General features: G+C 45.8%; 8 non-coding genes across 8 annotated transcripts; 3 read left to right on the top strand and 5 right to left on the bottom strand.

Moving 5' to 3' along the window:
* Positions 1 to 1699: 1699 nt before the first annotated feature.
* On the top strand, positions 1700 to 1773 carry TRNAN-AUU (transfer RNA asparagine (anticodon AUU)). The gene has a single exon. It is a non-coding gene; the product is annotated as a tRNA-Asn (tRNA).
* A 5364-nt stretch (positions 1774 to 7137) lies between these two features.
* On the bottom strand, positions 7138 to 7253 carry LOC134999577 (U5 spliceosomal RNA). The gene has a single exon (XR_010201655.1). It is a non-coding gene; the product is annotated as a U5 spliceosomal RNA (small nuclear RNA).
* A 14171-nt stretch (positions 7254 to 21424) lies between these two features.
* Positions 21425 to 21540, bottom strand: LOC134999527 (U5 spliceosomal RNA). The gene has a single exon (XR_010201606.1). It is a non-coding gene; the product is annotated as a U5 spliceosomal RNA (small nuclear RNA).
* A 274-nt stretch (positions 21541 to 21814) lies between these two features.
* LOC134999501 (U5 spliceosomal RNA) lies at positions 21815 to 21930 on the bottom strand. Its single transcript, XR_010201580.1, has one exon. It is a non-coding gene; the product is annotated as a U5 spliceosomal RNA (small nuclear RNA).
* A 286-nt stretch (positions 21931 to 22216) lies between these two features.
* On the bottom strand, positions 22217 to 22332 carry LOC134999485 (U5 spliceosomal RNA). Its single transcript, XR_010201565.1, has one exon. It is a non-coding gene; the product is annotated as a U5 spliceosomal RNA (small nuclear RNA).
* Positions 22333 to 22602: 270 nt separating this feature from the next.
* On the bottom strand, positions 22603 to 22718 carry LOC134999494 (U5 spliceosomal RNA). The gene has a single exon (XR_010201573.1). It is a non-coding gene; the product is annotated as a U5 spliceosomal RNA (small nuclear RNA).
* Positions 22719 to 22862: 144 nt separating this feature from the next.
* On the top strand, positions 22863 to 23025 carry LOC134999409 (U1 spliceosomal RNA). The gene has a single exon (XR_010201512.1). It is a non-coding gene; the product is annotated as a U1 spliceosomal RNA (small nuclear RNA).
* Positions 23026 to 23696: 671 nt separating this feature from the next.
* On the top strand, positions 23697 to 23860 carry LOC134999688 (U1 spliceosomal RNA). The gene has a single exon (XR_010201764.1). It is a non-coding gene; the product is annotated as a U1 spliceosomal RNA (small nuclear RNA).
* Positions 23861 to 24007: the final 147 nt, after the last annotated feature.

The raw sequence follows: 24007 nt of genomic DNA, 5'->3' as shown, positions 1-24007 counted from the left end.
TTTCTTTATGGATGAAGATGTTTCTCACAAAATTGTTGCACCGAAGCATCATTGAAATTCAAGCTGGAAAGATGATTTTAATATATCACTTGTACATTTTGTACTGCTCTTCTGGTGACAATGTAGTTTGTTTTTGTCAATTACCATTTTAATAATAGGGTAAAGAAAATTAAGTGGATTTTTGAAAGAAAACAATACTGTCAATATACTATTAAAACAAATTAAAATGGTAAAAGTTATTGTACTTTAAGTAAAAATAAAAGAGACAAAATATCAATCCCAGTTTTGGATTACTTTAATTAACAAAAAACAATGCATATAGCAGAGGATAGTTTCAATCTGCCTACCTCTGGGTTATGGGCCCAGCATGCTTCCGTTGCAGTACTCTGCTGCTCATGTAAGTGCAAGAGATCCTGAAGCACTCACTCATCATGGGAAAGTACCAATGTGTTTCTTACAAAAACTCTCCAGATTATTGACTTTTTAAAGTTTTTCTAGGAAACGTTCTAGATGAATGCTTATTAGCCTTTGTCAGTATATACTTTCACGAGGTGTCTCTGTGGTGCAATCGGTTAGCATGTTTGGCTATTAACCATAAGGTTGGTGGTTCAATCCCACCCATGGATGTAATTGACCTTGTGATTAGATTTTGGTAATCTTTAAGTAGACAAGTCAAAATGTCAAACTCCCTCTTATGGTGTAGGGTACCTGGCCTTCTCTGATGTAATCAGAGTTAGATTTGATTAAGTGATTTTATAAAAAAACAGCTAGGAAGCACAATTTAGCAGTGGGTTGCAGAGAAAAAAAACTATGCTGGCAGAAAAGTCCAATTGAGTGATTAAACAGCTCTTCATTTTCTGATTTTATGTTTATGCTAACAAATTTGCTCTCTGAAAAGTGTCCACAAAGTAAAGTCTCTGATTAACACCTTTGTAGGAATGGTTTTTCACCTATTACTGAATTAAACTTGCTTCATTGGAAAGGCAGCAAGATGCATCCTCATTTTAATGTCTACTGAAATAATACAGGTTGACACCAGGAAACATAAACGTCACTGCATCCTTGCTGCTTCCTCATGGGGAAGTCTGTTTAATGTGAAAACAAGGTGATATCTAATCAGCACACAGGTAAGGAATTAAGAAAATCTTTCTTTATGGGTGAAGATGTTTCTCACAAAATTGTTGCACCAAAGCATCATTGAAATTCAAGCTGGAATGATGATTTTAATATATCACTTGTACATTTTGTACTGCTCTTCTGGTGACAATGTAGTTTGTTTTTGTCAATTACCATTTTAATAATAGGGTAAAGAAAATTAAGTGGATTTTTGAAAGAAAACAATACTGTCAATTTACTATTAAAACAAATTAAAATGGTAAAAGTTATTGTACTTTAAGTAAAAATAAAAGAGCCAAAATATCAATCCCAGTTTTGGATTACTTTAATTAACAAAAAACAATGCATATAGCAGAAGATAGTTTCAATCTGCCTACATCTGGGTTATGGGCCCAGCATGCTTCCGTTGCAGTACTCTGCTGCTCATGTAAGTGCAAGAGATCCTGAAGCACTCACTCATCATGGGAAAGTAGCAATGTGTTTCTTACAAAAACTCTCCAGATTATTGACTTTTTAAAGTTTTTCTAGGAAACGTTCTAGATGAATGCTTATTAGCCTTTGTCAGAATGGACTTTTACGAGGTGTCTCTGTGGTGCAATCGGTTAGCATGTTTGGCTATTAACCAAAAGGTTGGTGGTTCAATCCCACCCAGGGATGTAATTGACCTTGTGATCAGATTTTGGTGATCTTTAAGTAGACAAGTCAAAATTTCAAACCCCCTCTTATGGTGTAGGGTACCTGGCCTTCTCTGATGTAATCAGAGTTAGATTTGATTAAGTGATTTTATAAAAAACAGCTAGGAAGCACAATTTAGCAGTGGGTTGCAGAGAAAAAAAAACTATGCTGGCAGAAAAGTCCAATTGAGTGATTAAACAGCTCTTCATTTTCTGACTTTATTTTTATGCTAACAAATTTGCTCTCTGAAAAGTGTCCACAAAGCCAAGTCTCTGATTAACACCTTTGTAGGAATGTTTTTTCACCTATTACTGAATTAAACTTGCTACATTGGAAAGGCAGCAAGATGCATCCTCATTTCAATGTCTACTGAAATAATACAGGTTTACACCAGGAAACATAAACGTTACTGCATCCTTGCTGCTTTCTCATGTGGAAGTCTGTTTAATGTGAAAACAAGGTAATATCTAATCAGCACACAGATAAGGAATTAAGAAAATCTTTCCTTATGGGTGAAGAAGTTTCTCACAAAATTGTTGTCCCAATGCATCATTGAAATTCAAGATAGAAGATGATTTTAATATATCACTTGTACATTTTGCATTGCTCTTCTGGTGACAATGTAGTTTGTTTTTGTCAATTACCATTTCAGTAATAGGGTAAAGAAAATTAAGTGGATTTTTTAAAGAAAACAATGCTGTCAATATACTATTAAAACAAATTAAAATGATAAAAGTTATTGTACTTTAAGTAAAAATAAAAGAGCCAAAATATCAATCCCAGTTTTTGATTACTTTAATTATAAAAAAAAAATGCACATAGCAGAGGATAGTTTCGATTAATCGACCTCTGGGTTATGGGCCCAGCATCCTTCCATTGCACTACTCTGCTGCTCATGGAAGTCCGAGAGATCCTGAAGACTAAATTGATTAAAGGCCTAAAAGTACTGGACTATAAGGAAAGACTTACTAGGCTGAATATGTATACACTAGAAAAGAGGTGCCTAAGAGGAGATATTATTAATATCTTCAAATATGTAAAGATACATAACAAAGAGTTATCAGAGGAATTATTTATTAAAAGAACACGTGGTCACTCGCTGCGACTGGAGGAAAGTTCAGAATGCAATGGAGGAAAGGGTTCTTCACTGTTAGGGCAATCAGGATGTGGAATTCCCTGCCAGGGAAGGTGGTAATGGCGGACTCTGTAATTGGATTTAAAAAAGGAATGGATACATTTCTGAATGAAAAAGCTATCCAAGGTTATAATACTTAAAATATCAACATGGTTAATCCGGGGGTAACATGAGTTATAGTAGCTAACTAGTCATAAAACATTATTCAGCAAGTATGTAGAATCATCACAACTTAAAACAGGTTGAACACGATGGGCAATTTGCCTCTATTCAAACTCAAAAACTATGTTACTATATGTTACTATATTACTGTAGTATACAGAACACCACAATGCAACGAGCAATGATAGTGAGCACTGATGAGGATACTAGAACTGACACTGAGCAGCAAGATGCAGCACTGGACTATTAGTAATGTACTGTAGTATGCTGAGCAACACAATGCAGCACAAGACAATGAACAGTGATACTGAGCACTGATGAGGATACTACTGAGAACTGACACTGAGCAGGAGAGACACACTACTAGTATTACTGAGCAGCAATAAGTAACCACTGATACTGAGCACTGATATTGAGATTTCCACTGAGAGAACATAGCCACGTCCTCTCCGCTCTCTCTTCAATGCACGAGTAAAAATGGCGGCAACGCGCAGCTCTATATATAATATCCGAATCTCGCGAGAATCCGACAGCGGGATGATGACATTTTCCCTTGTTCAGGTTTTCCGAGTCAGGCGGGAACAACCGAGCCTGCCTCAGACCAGTGTAAACCACGTGGAGTTCGTGGGGAATTCGGTTCTCGGAGAACCGAACCCGCTCCTCTCTACCTTATACCCATCAATTTTTTTTATTTTCAATCTAAGCCCCTGCAGTTTTCTGTAAGCATCTGCTTCGCTATGATGATCAACAAGTCACAAGGGCAAACACTCAGGGCTTGAGGCATAGATCTTTGGACCAGCTGCTACAAGCATTTCAGAGGTGTCACTATCACTGGTGACACCCAGAGAGGTGGCGAGGGAGATTGTAATGCAGTGCGTGCAAATAAGCAGCGCAATGGTAAAAAGGAGGCATGATTTCATAGGTAGGGGCGTGGCCTGGTGGCCTGAATCTACATTTTGTTGCTCCGGGTGTCCCGGGGGTTGGGGGCTGCACCCGGGGACTAGTGTGTAAGCGGTGCTGGCTCCTGCACAGTGACAGGGCATGGCCACCCAGTATGACACCTCCCTTCTTGACCATGCTGTAATTGCAGTCGCACTGCAGTTCAGCGTGATCATAAACAATGGTGTAGCCTCCTGCTGGTGCAGACTGTATGTGCGCGCAGGAAGCCGCCACCATTTTTGTGATCACAGCGGCTGAATGTGATGTCATACAGCCGCTGTGACCACGCCCCCTGTGTCTCCTCCATTGCAGACCCCATTTTGAAGCCTTGCCCCCGCACTGCTCCATCCCTGACTTGGAAATGGAGTGTTGCTGACCCCACTCTCCCCCCCTGCCCCGATTGACAGGCAGAGGCGATCGCATGCAGGCACATGCGTATGCTCTTAGCAATTTTTGCAGTTGGATCGCTTATTGTGATTGCAATCCAACCTGAATCAGGCCCTATTACCTATCACAATGCGCTGCGGGCAGTACAAAATTGGGTTAATATAGGAGAAAAACCCCCAGACCTGTGCTCCTTAACTGTACCTGGTGGCTAGTGGAGCGGCTGCCCAGTAATCAGTGTCCACCCCAGTGCGCACACGGCCCACCCCCTACGGCCACGCTCCCCTTAATCAGCGGCCTCGTGATCCGGAAGGGCGGTGTGTGTGTGACTGACCTTAGGAAGAAACCGGAGCCTCCGCTGCAGTGACCCAGCAACCAGGGCACGGGAGTATACAGCGCCGCTGGGAGTGATGAAGCTGCAGTAAAGATGTCTATTAGACCTAGCCTGCTGCAGCCCTTGTAGATTCTCATAAAACAAGTTCTTCTTTTCTTGTCAAAATTAATAGCTAAGAATAGGCTGCCTGAGGCAGGCCCCTGTTAAGTGGCCTGCTACTGAAGGCACCAACTACAAACTGAGCTCCCTGTTCATGGAAGCGGGGTTATAGAGGAGGATGCGCTGAGCATCTTGGGAACAGTCAAAAGCTTTGAGCCGGTTGGTGCCTCAGATCAAGATCCTACTCTACACCCCAATGTGAATCCTTGTGGAGTCCAGTGTACCCCACAGAAGAAATTAATGTGTCACACCCATTGGCAGCAACCTTAGAATAGCTGCTGACGGGCACAATGGAGAAAGGAAGGGGGGGGGGGGGCATTTGAATCCAGCACATAGATGCAATTCAAATATGTAATTTGTACCTTCCTATTTTAAAATATAATGGATGAACCTAACCCTGTGAGAACAATCTTCATGATCAAGAGATCTAATATGTAAAATAAGTATGAGTTGGGATAGGGCTGGGGAGGGTGGCAGCTCGGGCAGCCCCTCCCCCGTCAAGTTAAGGAGATTCAACTGAGGAAGCACAAGGGAACTCTCGTCTGGGGACAACAACTGCAGGGAGACCACATCTTTTCAGATGAACATGGGAGGGCGGAAGGCTGCCTAATACTGAAGCACCATCAAATATCAAACCATATCCAACAACTAGTACAAGCATTCCTGGGGGAAGGTCTGCAGCAGACGGATTTGCATACGGTGATGTCATCCAAGCAGTGGGCCAAAGTTGGCTGGAACCCTCATCTGCATATAAAAAGAGAAAAGGGGCATGCAGGGCATGGCGGCCTTTTGCAGTGCTTGGATGACCCCTAGTTCGCATTAAACACCCCCACCCTCCTTTGGTGTGGGGCTCATGTTGGCCATGCCCCATCCCCTGAAGCATTCATGCTGATTTCTTGCAGCAGCTGGGCACTGTAACAGCTCCAGAGCTGCTCTGTAAGGCAAGTAAAAGGGTGTGGGCCCTGCAGCACCACCTGTAGTTCGCATTGTGCGTTGGAAGGCACAAAGTAAGCAGACGGGAGGAGAAGTCAGGATAGTACACAAGGGCATCCTTTTCTCTTAGTCCGTAAAGGATGCTGGGGTCACATTAAGAACCATGGGGTATAGACGGGATCCGCAAGAGACATGGGCACTTTAAGACTTTCAAAGGGTGTGGACTGGCTCCTCCCTCTATGCCCCTCCTCCAGACTCCAGTTATAGGAACTGTGCCCAGGGAGACTGACATTTCGAGGAAAGGATTTATTGTTAAACTAAGGTGAGCATCTTACCAGCTCACACCTTAAGCATGCCGCAGAACGTGGCATTCAACAGAACACAAGCCAACGGCATGAACAATTGCAGCAAAAAGCTGACCAGAACCGTAACACAACATGTGTATAACCACAAGTAATAACTGCAGACACAGTATGGACTGGGACGGGTGCCCAGCATCCTCTACGTACTAAGAGAAAAGGATTTACCGGTAGGTATTAAAATCCTATTTTCTCATACGACCTAGAGGATGCTGGGGTCACATTAAGAACCATGGGGTTATACCAAAGCTCTTGAACGGGTGGGAGAGTGCGTACGACTCTGCAGCACCGAATGACCCAACTTGAGGTTATCATCAGCCAAGGTATCAAACTTGTAAAACTTAGCAAAAGTGTTTACTAAATAGCTGCTCGGCAAAGTTGCAATGCTGAGACTCCCCGACCAGCTGCCCAGGATGAACCCACCTTTCTAGTAGAATGGGTCTTCACCTAATTCAGTAACGGCAATCCTGCCGTGGAATGAGCATGCTGAATCTTACCACAGATTCAGCGCATAATGGTCTGCATGGAAGCAGGACACCCAATCCTGTTGGGAGCATACAGGACAAACAGAGCCTCTGTTTTCCTAATCTGAACCGTTCTGGTGACATAAATTTTCAAAGTTCTGACCACAGCCAGAGACTTTGACTCAACGAAGGTGTCAGTGGCCAAAGGCACCATGTGGAAAGATGAACCACCTTTGGCAGAAATTGTTGACGTGTCCTCAATTCTGCTCTATCTTCATGAAAGATCAAATAAAGGCTCTTGTGATACTGCATGGTTTGTACTGTTTTCCATGTGCTCCCAGATCTTTCAAGCAAGTAGCATGGTCAAGAAAGTTCTGTTTGAAAAGAAACAAACATTTACTGTCATTGTTATGCAAATAAACTTACATTAAAGCTAACAAGAAAGCACACTCGTTCTGTCTTTAAACTGATAAAAGAAACCCCAATAATATGGGGCATGCAAAAATTGAGATAAAACTCAGTTTTGCTCCTCTCCACGGAAATCTTTAATAAAAGGCGAAATATTTGTTAGTTCTGAAGAGAAACCAGAGCATGACCAAGATTCCACCTGTCGCCTGAGTGCCATGCCAGCAGTTCTCATTCAGCTCAAAGTGAGCACCAAATTTGAATGAAAGAAAGCAGATTTCTCACCAGGCTTCTGTCACGATCCGGGTATCTGGACACCATTTCTTACCCATCAGATGCCTCCTAAGGCTGGCTCAGCGCTCCAGGACCGGATCCCATCTGTTATCCTGATGTGTACATTCCTGTATTCTCTCCTGTCACTCTGGGACGCTGTCACAGTAAACGCCATATTACACCTGGCATGGCGTCTCCCGCGGCCTCCGCCGTGTCCGCGTGGTTGGATGTGAATCTGTCAGCCTGGCGCCTCCTGTCTCCGGTGGCCGGCGCCGCCATTACTGTTTTCATTACCACATGGATTACAAACCAAAACTTCCCTCCAAGTGTCTGCATGGGCGCAGCCATCTTGGATTCTGTCAGCTGATCATTTCCACCAATCTGTTCTCAGTATTGATAATCTGCATAATTGCCTAGCCAATCCCTTCCTTGCTGCAGGTATAAATACACTGTGCCTGAGTAAGGAAGGCGTCAGTGCTTTGGTTGTCAAACCTAGTTCCTGTTTGTCTCTCTCCTGTGATTGTCTTCCAGGTTCCAGCTCCTGTCTCAAGACTTCCACCATAGAGACCCGCACCAGCATTCCACCTGCGGTGTAGCCTGACTCTCCAATCCATTGTGGATTCATCTGTTTCCAGCTACAACATTACCTGCTTCCAGCTCAGCTTCCAGCAGAGTACAGCTTCCCTTAAAGGGCCGGTGTCCTTTCTACACTTTACCACTCTCCACCGGTATTATTATTTCTCCGCTCTCAAGTTCTACATTTCAGTTCATATTTCATCGCTCCCAAGTTCATTTATTATTTAACTGGTTCCAGCCAGTATCCACTCCGTGCTAACAACAGTCTGGTTCCAGCCAGTATCCACAGCAGCTGTTTTATCTTCAGCAACCCAGCTTTTCCTGGAACACCAGCTGGCACAATCCTGGGTTATCTCCATTGCTACAGTCGGGCCTGGTAAGGACTTTCCATCTAGAAGATCATAAGAGCTATCTCACACTACCAGTGCCCTGTGGCTCCTGCCATCCTGTAGTACCCAGGAACTGTATTTATTCTTTGCTGACTTTTACGTTTTCTTTTACTGCTGCTGTGTTGCGGAGTTGTCATAATAAACATCATTGACTTTTATCCAAGTTGTCGTGGTCACGCCTTCGGGCATTTATTATTTATGTTACTTACATGTCCAGGGGTCTGATACAACCTCCCAGGTTCCGGTACATCTCAGCCCCTACAACTGAGGCTGCCTCCCGTCAGCTCAGGCCCTCAGTTGTGACAGTAAGCACTGACCAAATGAATCCAGCCGGAGACCAGGATCAAGCGGCCAGGCCGATGCAAGAACTGGCAGCCCGACTAGAACATCAGGAGGCTGCACAGGGCCACATCATCCGCTGTCTCCAGGATCTCTCTACTCGGCTGGATGGGATTCAGACAACTCTCCGTGGATCAGGCGCGTCTGGTGCGTCAACCACAGTGACTCCAGCTATAACCCCACCCACCTTACCCATTTCTGCTCCATGTCTTCATCTTCCAACGCCAGCAAAATTTGACGGATCTCCAAGATTCTGCAGGGGATTTCTCAACTAGTGTGAGATTCAGTTTGAGCTACAACCTGGCAATTTTCCCAGTGACCGTACAAAAATTGCCTACATTATTTCTCTTCTCAGTGGCTCAGCCCTTGATTGGGCATCACCGTTATGGGAGAGGTCCGACACCCTGCTATCTTCCTACACTGCCTTCGTGTCAACATTCAGGCGCATCTTCGACGAGCCAGGCCGGGTAACCTCAGCTTCATCCGAGATTCTCCGTTTACGCCAGGGGTCACGTACTGTAGGACAATATCTGATACAGTTCCAGATCCTGGCATCCGAACTGGCATGGAACGACGAGGCCCTGTATGCTGCATTCTGGCATGGCTTATCTGAGCGTATTAAAGATGAGTTAGCTACCAGAGACTTACCTTCTAAGTTAGATGAGCTAATCTCACTCTGCACGAAAGTTGATTTACGTTTCAGAGAGAGAGCAACTGAGCGTGGAAGATCATCTGCTCCAAAATCTTCTGCTCCTCCTCCTCGTCAACTGTCACCATCTAAAGATGAGCCCATGCAACTTGGCCGTTCCCGTTTAACCCCTGCTGAGCGCCGAAGACGTCTCTCCGAGTTTCTCTGTCTCTATTGTGCAGCTCCGTCTCACACCATTAATGCCTGTCCCAAACGTCTGGGAAACTTCAAATCCTAGCTCGCCAAGGAGAGGGCCGGCTAGGAGTAATGATCTCCTCTCCATCTTCTCAAGATTGTAATCTCCCAGTCTCGCTTCAAGTTGCTCAACGTTATCGGAACGTCATTGCCCTCCTTGATTCCGGAGCAGCTGGGAACTTTATTACCGAAGCCTATGTTAAACGGTGGTCCCTACCCACCGAGAGACTTCCTTCGTCCATTTCTTTAACTGCCGTGGATGGCAGCAAAATTTTTGATGCAGTTATTTCTTTAAGGACTCTACCAGTTCGTCTGAGAGTGGGAGTTCTTCATTCCAAACTTATTTCTTTTTTAGTGATTCCAAGAGCCACACATCCTGAGGTCCTGGGCCTTCCATGGCTCCGTCTTCACAATCCTACAATTGATTGGACGACTACGCAAATCCTGGCATGGGGTTCCTCCTGTGCTGAGACATGTTTGTTTAAAGTATTGCCTGTCTGTTCTTCCTCCCCCAGGTCGTCTGATGTTCCACCTCCTCCATATCAAGATTTCACGGATGTGTTCAGTAAAGCTTCTGCTGATATCCTTCCTCCTCATAGAGAATGGGACTGTCCGATTGATCTCGTTCCAGGGAAGGTTCCACCTCGAGGCCGAACTTATCCGTTGTCTCTGCCTGAGACGCATTCTATGGAGGAATATATTAAAGAGAACCTAGCAAAGGGGTTCATTCGACCTTCTTCTTCTCCAGCCGGCGCAGGCTTCTTTTTTGTAAAAAAGAAAGATGGTGGTCTGCGGCCGTGCATCGACTACAGAGGTTTGAACGACATTACCATCAAGAACCGTTATCCTTTACCCCTGATTACTGAGCTCTTTGACAGAGTTAGCGGAGCTACCATCTTTACAAAGCTGGACTTGCGAGGTGCATACAATCTCATCCGGATCCGTGAGGGTGACGAGTGGAAGACCGCATTTAACACCCGTGACGGACATTATGAGTACCTCGTCATGCCCTTCGGATTGAGCAATGCTCCAGCTGTCTTCCAGCATTTCGTCAATGAGATCTTCAGAGACATTCTATACCGTCATGTCGTGGTCTATCTAGATGATATCCTCATTTTTGCCAACAATTTAGAGGAACATCGTTTTTGGGTAAAGGAGGTTCTGTCCCGTCTCCGTGTCAATCATCTCTATTGCAAATTAGAGAAATGCGTCTTTGAAGTCAAGTCCATTCCGTTTCTAGGGTACATTGTGTCCGGTTTCGGACTAGAGATGGATCCTGAGAAACTACAAGCAATTCAGAATTGGCCAGTACCCTTAACCCTCAAAGGGGTCCAGAGGTTCTTAGGGTTCGCCAATTATTACCGAAAGTTTATACGAGACTTTCCCACCATTGTGGCGCCTATTACTGCTTTCACCAAGAAGGGTGCTAACCCGTCCAAGTGGTCTGAAGAAGCCATGCAAGCTTTTCATCTTTTAAAACAGAGGTTCATCTCTGCGCCTGTCCTGAAACAGCCTGACATCGACTCTCCTTTCATCCTAGAGGTGGATGCCTCCTCCGTTGGAGTAGGAGCGGTGTTATCTCAGAGGGCTAAAGATGGCCATTTACATCCTTGCAGTTTCTTTTCACGGAAGTTCTCCCCAGCGGAGCGCAACTATGCCATTGGCGACCAGGAGTTGCTAGCCATCAAGCTCGCTCTAGAGGAGTGGAGATATCTGTTGGAGGGAGCTTCTCATTCAATCACCATCCTTACAGACCACAAGAACGTTCTATATTTGAAAGGCGCACAATGTCTCAACCCTCGTCAGGCCAGATGGGCACTTTTCTTTTCCAGGTTCGACTTTAAACTCCAGTTCTGTCCGGGCTCTCAGAATCGCAAGGCCGATGCCCTTTCCCGCTCATGGGAGCAAGAAAATGAGTCAGAGTCTTCAGACAAGCATCCTATTATAAGTCCGTTGGCATTCTCCACGGTAGGGATGGACTCTACGCCCCCATCAGGGAAAAGTTTTGTGAAGCCGATGCTAAGGAAGAAGCTCATGCATTGGGCCCATGCTTCCCGTTTTGCCGGACATACAGGTATCCAAAAAACCCTGGAGTTTATCTCTAGGTCCTATTGGTGGCCAACTCTGAAAAAGGACGTCTTGGAGTTTATTGCATCTTGCCCAAAGTGTGCCCAACATAAAGTATCCCGCCAGTCGCCTGCGGGGCAACTGGTTCCACTATCCGTTCCCCGTCGACCATGGACCCACTTGTCGATGGATTTCATTACAGACTTACCCATGTGCAACAAGTTCAATACCATCTGGGTGGTAGTTGACCGGTTCACCAAGATGGCACACTTCATTCCTCTCACCGGTCTTCCGTCAGCTTCCAAGTTGGCTCAAGTATTCATACAAGAGATCTTCCGACTCCACGGTCTTCCTGAAGAAATTATCTCAGATCGAGGAGTTCAATTCACAGCCAAATTCTGGCGAAGTTTATGTCAAGTCCTCCAAGTCAAGCTAAAGTTTTCCACGGCTTACCATCCTCAGACCAATGGTCAAACCGAGAGGGTGAATCAGGACTTGGAGGCCTTCCTCCGCATCTATGTGTCCTCCTCTCAAGATGACTGGGTTCAATTACTTCCCTGGGCCGAGTTCTGTCATAACAACCAGTATCATTCTTCATCTGCTTCAACACCATTCTTCACTAACTTTGGATTCCACCCTAAAGTCCCTGAGTTCCAACCGCTTCCAGCAACTTCTGTTCCCGCAGTGGATATCACCTTGCATCAGTTTGCCAATATCTGGAAGAGCGTACGATCAGCTCTGCTCAAGGCATCGTTCAGGTACAAGAAGTTTGCGGATAAGAAGCGTCGAGCAGTTCCTGCTCTCAAGGTGGGTGATCGGGTATGGTTATCCACGAAGAATTTGAGGTTAAGAGTTCCCAGTATGAAGTTTGCACCTCGCTATATCGGTCCTTTCAAGATTGAACAAGTCATCAATCCTGTTGCTTACAGACTCCAGTTGCCTCCCTTCTTAAAAATACCCAGGACATTCCATGTTTCCCTGTTGAAACCGCTGATCTTGAATCGGTTTCATTCCTCACTTCCTCCAACTCCGAAAGTCCAAACTCAACGAGGCGTTGAGTATGAAGTGGCCAAGATCCTGGACTCACGTCACCGTTACGGTCAACTACAATATCTTATTGACTGGAAGGGTTATGGTCCTGAGGAACGTTCATGGACCAATGCTTCTGATGTCCATGCTCCTGCCTTGGTCCGGAGATTCCATTCCAAGTTTCCTCAAAAGCCAAAGAAGTGTCCTGGGGCCACTCCTAAAGGGGGGGGTGCTGTCACGATCCGGGTATCTGGACGCCATTTCTTACCCATCAGATGCCTCCTAAGGCTGGCTCAGCGCTCCAGGACCGGATCCCATCTGTTATCCTGATGTGTACATTCCTGTATTCTCTCCTGTCACTCTGGGACGCTGTCACAGTAAACGCCATATTACACCTGGCATGGCGTCTCCCGCGGCCTCCGCCGTGTCCGCGTGGTTGGATGTGCATCTGTCAGCCTGGCGCCTCCTGTCTCCGGTGGCCGGCGCCGCCATTACTGTTTTCATTACCACATGGATTACAAACCAAAACTTCCCTCCAAGTGTCTGCATGGGCGCAGCCATCTTGGATTCTGTCAGCTGATCATTTCCACCAATCTGTTCTCAGTATTGATAATCTGCACAATTGCCTAGCCAATCCCTTCCTTGCTGCAGGTATAAATACACTGTGCCTGAGTAAGGAAGGCGTCAGTGCTTTGGTTGTCAAACCTAGTTCCTGTTTGTCTCTCTCCTGTGATTGTCTTCCAGGTTCCAGCTCCTGTCTCAAGACTTCCACCATAGAGACCCGCACCAGCATTCCACCTGCGGTGTAGCCTGACTCTCCAATCCATTGTGGATTCATCTGTTTCCAGCTACAACATTACCTGCTTCCAGCTCAGCTTCCAGCAGAGTACAGCTTCCCTTAAAGGGCCGGTGTCCTTTCTAGAGATGAGCGCCGGAAATTTTTCGGGTTTTGTGTTTTGGTTTTGGGTTCGGTTCCGCGGCCGTGTTTTGGGTTCGACCGCGTTTTGGCAAAACCTCACCGAATTTTTTTTGTCGGATTCGGGTGTGTTTTGGATTCGGGTGTTTTTTTCCAAAAAACCTAAAAAACAGCTTAAATCATAGAATTTGGCGGTCATTTTGATCCCAAAGTATTATTAACCTCAAAAACCATAATTTCCACTCATTTTCAGTCTATTCTGAATACCTCACACCTCACAATATTATTTTTAGTCCTAAAATTTGCACCGAGGTCGCTGTGTGAGTAAGATAAGCGACCCTAGTGGCCGACACAAACACCGGGCCCATCTAGGAGTGGCACTGCAGTGTCACGCAGGATGGCCCTTCCAAAAAACCCTCCCCAAACAGCACATGACGCAAAGAAAAAAAGAGGCGCAATGAGGTAGCTGTGTGAGTAAGATTAGCGACCCTAGTGGCCGACACAAACACCGGGCCCATCTAGGAGTGGCACTGCAGTGTCACGCAGGATGTCCCTTCCAAAAAACCCTCCCCAAACAGCACATGACGCAAAGAAAAAAAGAGGCGCAATGAGGTAGCTGTGTGAGTAAGATAAGCGACCCTAGTGGCCGACACAAACACCGGGCCCATCTAGGAGTGTCACTGCAGTGTCACGCAGGATGTCCCTTCCAAAAAACCCTCCCCAAACAGCACATGACGCAAAGAAAAAAAGAGGCGCAATGAGGTAGCTGTGTGAGTAAGATAAGCGACCCTAGTGGCCGACACAAACACCGGGCCCATCTAGGAGTGGCACTGCAGTGTCACGCAGGATGTCCCTTCCAAAAAACCCTCCCCAAACAGCACATGACGCAAAGAAAAAGAAAAGAAAAAAGAGGTGCAAGATGGAATTGTCCTTGGGCCCTCCCACCCACCCTTATGTTGTATAAACAGGACATGCACACTTTAACCAACCCATCATTTCAGTGACAGGGTCTGCCACACGACTGTGACTGATATGACGGGTTGGTTTGGACCCCCACCAAAAAAGAAGCAATTAATCTCTCCTTGCACAAACTGGCTCTACAGAGGCAAGATGTCCACCTCATCATCATCCTCCGATATATCACCGTGTACATCCCCCTCCTCACAGATTATCAATTCGTCCCCACTGGAATCCACCATCTCAGCTCCCTGTGTACTTTGTGGAGGCAATTGCTGCTGGTCAATGTCTCCACGGAGGAATTGATTATAATTCATTTTAATGAACATCATCTTCTCCACATTTTCTGGATGTAACCTCGTACGTCGATTGCTGACAAGGTGAGCGGCGGCACTAAACACTCTTTCGGAGTACACACTTGTGGGAGGGCAACTTAGGTAGAATAAAGCCAGTTTGTGCAAGGGCCTCCAAATTGCCTCTTTTTCCTGCCAGTATAAGTACGGACTGTGTGACGTGCCTACTTGGATGCGGTCACTCATATAATCCTCCACCATTCTTTCAATGGGGAGAGAATCATATGCAGTGACAGTAGACGACATGTCCGTAATCGTTGTCAGGTCCTTCAGTCCGGACCAGATGTCAGCATCAGCAGTCGCTCCAGACTGCCCTGCATCACCGCCAGCGGGTGGGCTCGGAATTCTGAGCCTTTTCCTCGCACCCCCAGTTGCGGGAGAATGTGAAGGAGGAGATGTTGTTGACAGGTCGCGTTCCGCTTGACTTGACAATTTACTCACCAGCAGGTGTTTGAACCCCAGCAGACTTGTGTCTGCCGGAAAGAGAGATCCAAGGTAGGCTTTAAATCTAGGATCGAGCACGGTGGCCAAAATGTAGTGCTCTGATTTCAACAGATTGACCACCCGTGAATCCTTGCTAAGCGAATTAAGGGCTCCATCCACAAGTCCCACATGCCTAGCGGAATCGCTCCGTGTTAGCTCCTCCTTCAATGTCTCCAGCTTCTTCTGCAAAAGCCTGATGAGGGGAATGACCTGACTCAGGCTGGCAGTGTCTGAACTGACTTCACGTGTGGCAAGTTCAAAGGGCATCAGAACCTTGCACAACGTTGAAATCATTCTCCACTGCGCTTGAGACAGGTGCATCCCACCTCCTATATCGTGCTCAATTGTATAGGCTTGAATGGCCTTTTGCTGCTCCTCCAACCTCTGAAGCATATACAGGGTTGAATTCCACCTCGTTACCACTTCTTGCTTCAGATGATGGCAGGGCAGGTTCAGTAGTTTTTGGTGGTGCTCCAGTTTTCTGTACGTGGTGCCTGTACGCCGAAAGTGTCCCGCAATTCTTCTGGCCACCGACAGCATCTCTTGCACGCCCCTGTCGTTTTTTAAAAAATTCTGCACCACCAAATTCAAGGTATGTGCAAAACATGGGACGTGCTGGAATTGGCCCAGATTTAATGCACACACAATATTGCTGGCGTTGTCCGATGCCACAAATCCACAGGAGAGTCCAATTGGGGTAAGCCATTCCGCGATGATCTTCCTCAGTTGCCGTAAGAGGTTTTCAGCTGTGTGCGTATTCTGGAAACCGGTGATACAAAGCGTAGCCTGCCTAGGAAAGAGTTGGCGTTTGCGAGATGCTGCTACTGGTGCCGCCGCTGCTGTTCTTGCGGCGGGAGTCCATATATCTACCCAGTGGGCTGTCACAGTCATATAGTCCTGACCCTGCCCTGCTCCACTTGTCCACATGTCCGTGGTTAAGTGGACATTGGGTACAACTGCATTTTTTAGGACACTGGTGAGTCTTTTTCTGACGTCCGTGTACATTCTCGGTATCGCCTGCCTAGAGAAGTGGAACCTAGATGGTATATGGTAACGGGGGCACACTACCTCAAGAAATTGTCTAGTTCCCTGTGAACTAACGGCGGATACCGGACGCACGTCTAACACCAACATAGTTGTCAAGGCCTCAGTTATCCGCTTTGCAACAGGATGACTGCTGTGATATTTCATCTTCCTCGCAAAGGACTGTTGGACAGTCAATTGCTTGGTGGAAGTAGTAAAAGTGTGCTTACGACTTCCCTTCTGGGATGACCATCGACTCCCAGCAGCAACAACAGCAGCGCCAGCAGCAGTAGGCGTTACACGCAAGGATGCATCGGAGGAATCCCAGGCAGGAGAGGACTCGTCAGAATTGCCAGTGACATTGCCTGCAGGACTATTGGCATTCCTGGGGAAGGAGGAAATTGACACTGAGGGAGTTGGTGGGGTGGTTTGCGTGAGCTTGGTTACAAGAGGAAGGGATTTACTGGTCAGTGGACTGCTTCCGCTGTCACCCAAAGTTTTTGAACTTGTCACTGACTTATTATGAATGCGCTGCAGGTGACGTATAAGGGAGGATGTTCCGAGGTGGTTAACGTCCTTACTACTACTTATTACAGCTTGACAAAGGGAACACACGGCTTGACACCTGTTGTCCGCATTTCTGGTGAAATACTTCCACACCGAAGAGCTGATTTTTTTGGTATTTTCACCAGGCATGTCAACGGCCATATTCCTACCACGGACAACAGGTGTCTCCCCGGGTGCCTGACTTAAACAAACCACCTCACCATCAGAATCCTCCTGGTCAATTTCCTCCCCAGCGCCAGCAACACCCATATCCTCCTCATCCTGGTGTACTTCAACACTGACATCTTCAATCTGACTATCAGGAACTGGACTGCGGGTGCTCCTTCCATCACTTGCAGGGGGCGTGCAAATGGTGGAAGGCGCATGCTCTTCACGTCCAGTGTTGGGAAGGTCAGGCATCGCAACCGACACAATTGGAGTCGGACTCTCCTTGTGGATTTGGGATTTCGAAGAACGCACAGTTCTTTGCGGTGCTACTGCTTTTGCCAGCTTTAGTCTTTTCATTTTTCTAGCGAGAGGCTGAGTGCTTCCATCCTCATGTGAAGCTGAACCACTAGCCATGAACATAGGCCAGGGCCTCAGCCGTTCCTTGCCACTCCGTGTGGTAAATGGCATATTGGCAAGTTTACGCTTCTCCTCCGACAATTTTATTTTAGGTTTTGGAGTCCTTTTTTTACTGATATTTGGTGTTTTGGATTTGACATGCTCTGTACTATGACATTGGGCATCGGCCTTGGCAGACGACGTTGCTGGCATTTCATCGTCTCGGCCATGACTAGTGGCAGCAGCTTCAGCACGAGGTGGAAGTGGATCTTGATCTTTCCCTAATTTTGGAACCTCAACATTTTTGTTCTCCATATTTTAATAGGCACAACTAAAAGGCACCTCAGGTAAACAATGGAGATGGATGGATTGGATACTAGTATACAATTATGGACGGGCTGCCGAGTGCCGACACAGAGGTAGCCACAGCCGTGAACTACCGCACTGTACTGTGTCTGCTGCTAATATATAGACTGGTTGATAAAGAGATAGTATACTCGTAACTAGTATGTATGTATAAAGAAAGAAAAAAAAACCACGGTTAGGTGGTATATACAATTATGGACGGGCTGCCGAGTGCCGACACAGAGGTAGCCACAGCCGTGAACTACCGCACTGTACTGTGTCTGCTGCTAATATATAGACTGGTTGATAAAGAGATAGTATACTCGTAACTAGTATGTATGTATAAAGAAAGAAAAAAAAACCACGGTTAGGTGGTATATACAATTATGGACGGGCTGCCGAGTGCCGACACAGAGGTAGCCACAGCCGTGAACTACCGCACTGTACTGTGTCTGCTGCTAATATATAGACTGGTTGATAAAGAGATAGTATACTCGTAACTAGTATGTATGTATAAAGAAAGAAAAAAAAACCACGGTTAGGTGGTATATACAATTATGGACGGGCTGCCGAGTGCCGACACAGAGGTAGCCACAGCCGTGAACTACCGCACTGTACTGTGTCTGCTGCTAATATAGACTGGTTGATAAAGAGATAGTATACTCGTAACTAGTATGACTATAAAGAAAGAAAAAAAAACCACGGTTAGGTGGTATATACAATTATGGACGGGCTGCCGAGTGCCGACACAGAGGTAGCCACAGCCGTGAACTACCGCACTGTACTGTGTCTGCTGCTAATATATAGACTGGTTGATAAAGAGATAGTATACTCGTAACTAGTATGTATGTATAAAGAAAGAAAAAAAAAACCACGGTTAGGTGGTATATACAATTATGGACGGGCTGCCGAGTGCCGACACAGAGGTAGCCACAGCCGTGAACTACCGCACTGTACTGTGTCTGCTGCTAATATATAGACTGGTTGATAAAGAGATAGTATACTCGTAACTAGTATGTATGTATAAAGAAAGAAAAAAAAAACCACGGTTAGGTGGTATATACAATTATGGACGGGCTGCCGAGTGCCGACACAGAGGTAGCCACAGCCGTGAACTACCGCACTGTACTGTGTCTGCTGCTAATATATAGACTGGTTGATAAAGAGATAGTATACTCGTAACTAGTATGTATGTATAAAGAAAGAAAAAAAAACCACGGTTAGGTGGTATATACAATTATGGACGGGCTGCCGAGTGCCGACACAGAGGTAGCCACAGCCGTGAACTACCGCACTGTACTGTGTCTGCTGCTAATATAGACTGGTTGATAAAGAGATAGTATACTCGTAACTAGTATGTATGTATAAAGAAAGAAAAAAAAACCACGGTTAGGTGGTATATACAATTATGGACGGGCTGCCGAGTGCCGACACAGAGGTAGCCACAGCCGTGAACTACCGCACTGTACTGTGTCTGCTGCTAATATATAGACTGGTTGATAAAGAGATAGTATACTCGTAACTAGTATGTATGTATAAAGAAAGAAAAAAAAACCACGGTTAGGTGGTATATACAATTATGGACGGGCTGCCGAGTGCCGACACAGAGGTAGCCACAGCCGTGAACTACCGCACTGTACTGTGTCTGCTGCTAATATATAGACTGGTTGATAAAGAGATAGTATACTCGTAACTAGTATGTATGTATAAAGAAAGAAAAAAAAACCACAGTTAGGTGGTATATACAATTATGGACGGGCTGCCGAGTGCCGACACAGAGGTAGCCACAGCCGTGAACTACCGCACTGTACTGTGTCTGCTGCTAATATAGACTGGTTGATAAAGAGATAGTATACTCGTAACTAGTATGTATGTATAAAGAAAGAAAAAAAAACCACGGTTAGGTGGTATATACAATTATGGACGGGCTGCCGAGTGCCGACACAGAGGTAGCCACAGCCGTGAACTGCCGCACTGTACTGTGTCTGCTGCTAATATAGACTGGTTGATAAAGAGATAGTATACTCGTAACTAGTATGACTATAAAGAAAGAAAAAAAAACCACGGTTAGGTGGTATATACAATTATGGACGGGCTGCCGAGTGCCGACACAGAGGTAGCCACAGCCGTGAACTACCGCACTGTACTGTGTCTGCTGCTAATATAGACTGGTTGATAAAGAGATAGTATACTACTAATATTATATATACTGGTGGTCAGGTCACTGGTCACTAGTCACACTGGCAGTGGCACTCCTGCAGCAAAAGTGTGCACTGTTTAATTTTAATATAATATTATGTACTCCTGGCTCCTGCTATAACCTATAACTGGCACTGCAGTGCTCCCCAGTCTCCCCCACAATTATAAGCTGTGTGAGCTGAGCACAGTCAGATATATATATATACATTGATGCAGCACACTGGGCTGAGCAGTGCACACAGATATGGTATGTGACTGAGTCACTGTGTGTATCGTTTTTTCAGGCAGAGAACGGATATATTAAATAAAACAAACAACTGCACTGTCTGGTGGTCACTGTGGTCGTCAGTCACTAAACTCTGCACTCTCTTCTACAGTATCACAGCCTCGGGTCAATCTCTCTCTCTCTCTCTCAACCCTAATCTAAATGGAGAGGACGCCAGCCACGTCCTCTCCCTATCAATCTCAATGCACGTGTGAAAATGGCGGCGACGCGCGGCTCCTTATATAGAATCCGAGTCTCGCGAGAATCCGACAGCGTCATGATGACGTTCGGGCGCGCTCGGGTTAACCGAGCAAGGCGGGAGGATCCGAGTCTGCTCGGACCCGTGAAAAAAACATGAAGTTCGTGCGGGTTCGGATTCAGAGAAACCGAACCCGCTCATCTCTAGTCCTTTCTACACTTTACCACTCTCCACCGGTATTATTATTTCTCCGCTCTCAAGTTCTACATTTCAGTTCATATTTCATCGCTCCCAAGTTCATTTATTATTTAACTGGTTCCAGCCAGTATCCACTACGTGCTAACAACAGTCAGGTTCCAGCCAGTATCCACAGCAGCTGTTTTATCTTCAGCAACCCAGCTTTTCCTGGAACACCAGCTGGCACAATCCTGGGTTATCTCCATTGCTACAGTCGGGCCTGGTAAGGACTTTCCATCTAGAAGATCATAAGAACTATCTCACACTACCAGTGCCCTGTGGCTCCTGCCATCCTGTAGTACCCAGGAACTGTATTTATTCTTTGCTGACTTTTACGTTTTCTTTTACTGCTGCTGTGTTGCGGAGTTGTCATAATAAACATCATTGACTTTTATCCAAGTTGTCGTGGTCACGCCTTCGGGCATTTATTATTTATGTTACTTACATGTCCAGGGGTCTGATACAACCTCCCAGGTTCCGGTACATCTCAGCCCCTACAACTGAGGCTGCCTCCCGTCAGCTCAGGCCCTCAGTTGTGACAGCTTCCCCTTGCTATAAACATGGTTTGTACTCTTTTCCATGTGCTCCCAGATCTTTCAAACAATTAGTGTGGTCAAGAAAGTTCTGTTTGAAAAGAAACAAACATTTACTGTCATTTCTATGCAAATGAGCTTACATTAAAGCACACTCGTTCTATCTTTAAACCGATAAAATAAAACCCCAATAAGATGGGGCATGCAAAAATTGAGATAAAACTCAGTTTTGCTCCTCTCCACGGAAATCTTTAGTAAAAGGCGAAAGATTTGTTCGTTCTGAAGAGAAACCACAGCATGACCAAGATTCTACCTGTCGCCTGAGTGCCATGCCAGCAGTCCTCATTCAGCTCAAAGTGAGCACCGACTTTGAAAGAAAGAAAGCAGATTTCTCACCAGGCTTCCCCTTGCTATAAACATGGTTTGTACTCTTTTCCATGTGCTCCCAGATCTTTCAAGCAATTAGTATAGTCAAGAAAGTTCTGTTTGAAAAGAAACAAACATTTACTGTCATTTCTATGCAAATGAGCTTACATTAAAGCACACTCGTTCTATCTTTAAACTGATAAAAGAAACCCCAATAAGACGGGGCATGCAAAAATTGAGATAAAACTCAGTTTTGCTCCTCTCCACGGAAATCTTTAGTAAAAGGCGAAAGATTTGTTCGTTCTGAAGAGAAACCAGAGCATGACCAAGATTCCACCTGTCACCTGAGTGCCATGCCAGCAGTCCTCATTCAGCTCAAAGTGAGCACCCAATTTGAAAGAAAGAAAGCAGATTTCTCACCAGGCTTCCCCTTGCTATAAGCATGGTTTGTACTCTTTTCCATGTGCTCCCAGATCTTTCAAGCAATTAGTATGGTCAAGAAAGTTCTGCTTGAAAAGAAACAGGCATTTATTGTCATTGTTATGCAAATAAACTTACATTAAAGCTAACAAGAAAGCACACTCGTTCTGTCTTTAATCCGATAAAAGAAACCCCAATAATATGGGGCATGCAAAAATTGAGATAAAACTCAGTTTTGCTCCTCTCCACGGAAATCTTTAGTAAAAGGCGAAAGATTTGTTCGTTCTGAAGAGAAACCAGAGCATGACCAAGATTCCACCTGTCGCCTGAGTGCCGTGCCAGCAGTCCTCATTCAGATCAAAGTGAGCGCCCAATTTGAAAGAAAGCAGATTTCTCACCTGTCTTCTCCTTGCTATAAGCATGGTTTGTACTGTATTCCATGTGCTCCCAGATCTTTCAAGCAAGTAGCATGGTCAAGAAAGTTCTGTTTGAAAAGAAACAAACATTTACTGTCATTTCTATGCAAATGAGCTTACATTAAAGCACACTCATTCTATCTTTAAACCGATAAAAGAAACCCCAAAAAGATGGGGCATGCAAAAATTGAGATAAAACTCGGTTTTGCTCCTCTCCACGGAAATCTTTAGTAAAAGGCGAAAGATTTGTTCGTTCTGAAGAGAAACCAGAGCATGACCAAGATTTTTATCTGAAAATATGTGTTCTCCCTGCAGTTGTTGTCCCCAGATGAGAGTTCCCTTGTGCTGCCTCAGTTGAATCTCCTTTACTTGACAGGGGGATGCTCGAGCAGCGACCCTCCCCAGCTCTAGCCCAACTCCTACTTACCTGCCAGGTGAGATACTATGATCATGAAGGTGCTTCTCCCAGGGCAAGGCTCACCCATTGCACTCTGGGTGTGCTGCTTCTGCGTTTTCCCCAAATGTGGGAAACTTGACTGCATAATTTGTGTTTCCCCTGGTCGGCTCTTGTATAATTCAGATCTCTTTGTCTCAGGTCTCTCTCCAGCCTAGTTTGCTGTCTGTTTCCACTTCTCTTTTCTTGAGCCGCTCCCTTCTATGCCCTTGCGCACTATCCTGACTTCTCCCGTCTGCTTACTTCGTGCCTTCCAACGCACAATGCAAACTACAGGTAGTGCTGCAGGGCCCACACCCTTTTACTTGCCTTACAGAGCGTCTCTGGAGCAGTTACAGTGCCCAGCTGCTGCAAGAAATCAGCTTGAATGCTTCAGGGGCTGGGGCATAGCCAACATGAGCCCCACACCGAAGGAGGGTGGAGGTGTGTAATGCGAACTAGGGGTCATCCAAGCGCCGCAAAAGGCCGCCATGCCCTGCACGCCCCTTGTCTCTTTTCATATGCAGACGAGGGTTGAAGCCAACTTTGACCCACTGTTTGGATGACATCACCATATGCAAATCCATCTGCTGCAGGCCTTCCCCCAGGAATGCTTGCACTAGTTGTTGCATTTGGTTTGTTGTTTGGGGGTGCTTCAGTATTAGGCAGCCTTCTGCCCTCCCATGTTCATCTGAAAATATGTGTTCTCCCTGCAGTTGTTGTCCCCAGATGAGAGTTCCCTTGTGCTGCCTCAGTTGAATCTCCTTTACTTGACAGAGATGTGCCTGAGCAGCGGCCCTCCCCAGCCCTATCCCAAATCATACTTATTTTGCATAGGCGATACCATGGTCATGAAGATTGTTCTCCCAGGGTGAGGTTCATTCATTGCATTCTGGGTATGCTGACCCCTGTGATTTCCCCAAATGTGGGAAACTCGACTGCATTATTTGTGGTAGTGGGGGACTGTGTTTGTGCTTTCCTCTGGTCAGCTCTGGTAAAAATCAGATTTCTTTATATCAGATCTTCCTCTAGCCTTGTTCTTCTTTCGAGAGTTCCCTTGTGCTGCCTCAGTTGGATCTCTTTCACTTGAGAGGGGGGTGCCCGAGCAGCGACCCTCCCCAGCTCTAGCCC

The sequence above is a fragment of the Pseudophryne corroboree genome, unplaced genomic scaffold, assembly GCF_028390025.1.
Source record: "Pseudophryne corroboree isolate aPseCor3 unplaced genomic scaffold, aPseCor3.hap2 scaffold_150, whole genome shotgun sequence".
Lineage (NCBI taxonomy): Eukaryota > Metazoa > Chordata > Amphibia > Anura > Myobatrachidae > Pseudophryne > Pseudophryne corroboree.
The sequence above is the reverse complement of the archived record's forward strand: the minus strand, read 5'-3'. Positions and strand labels throughout refer to the sequence as shown.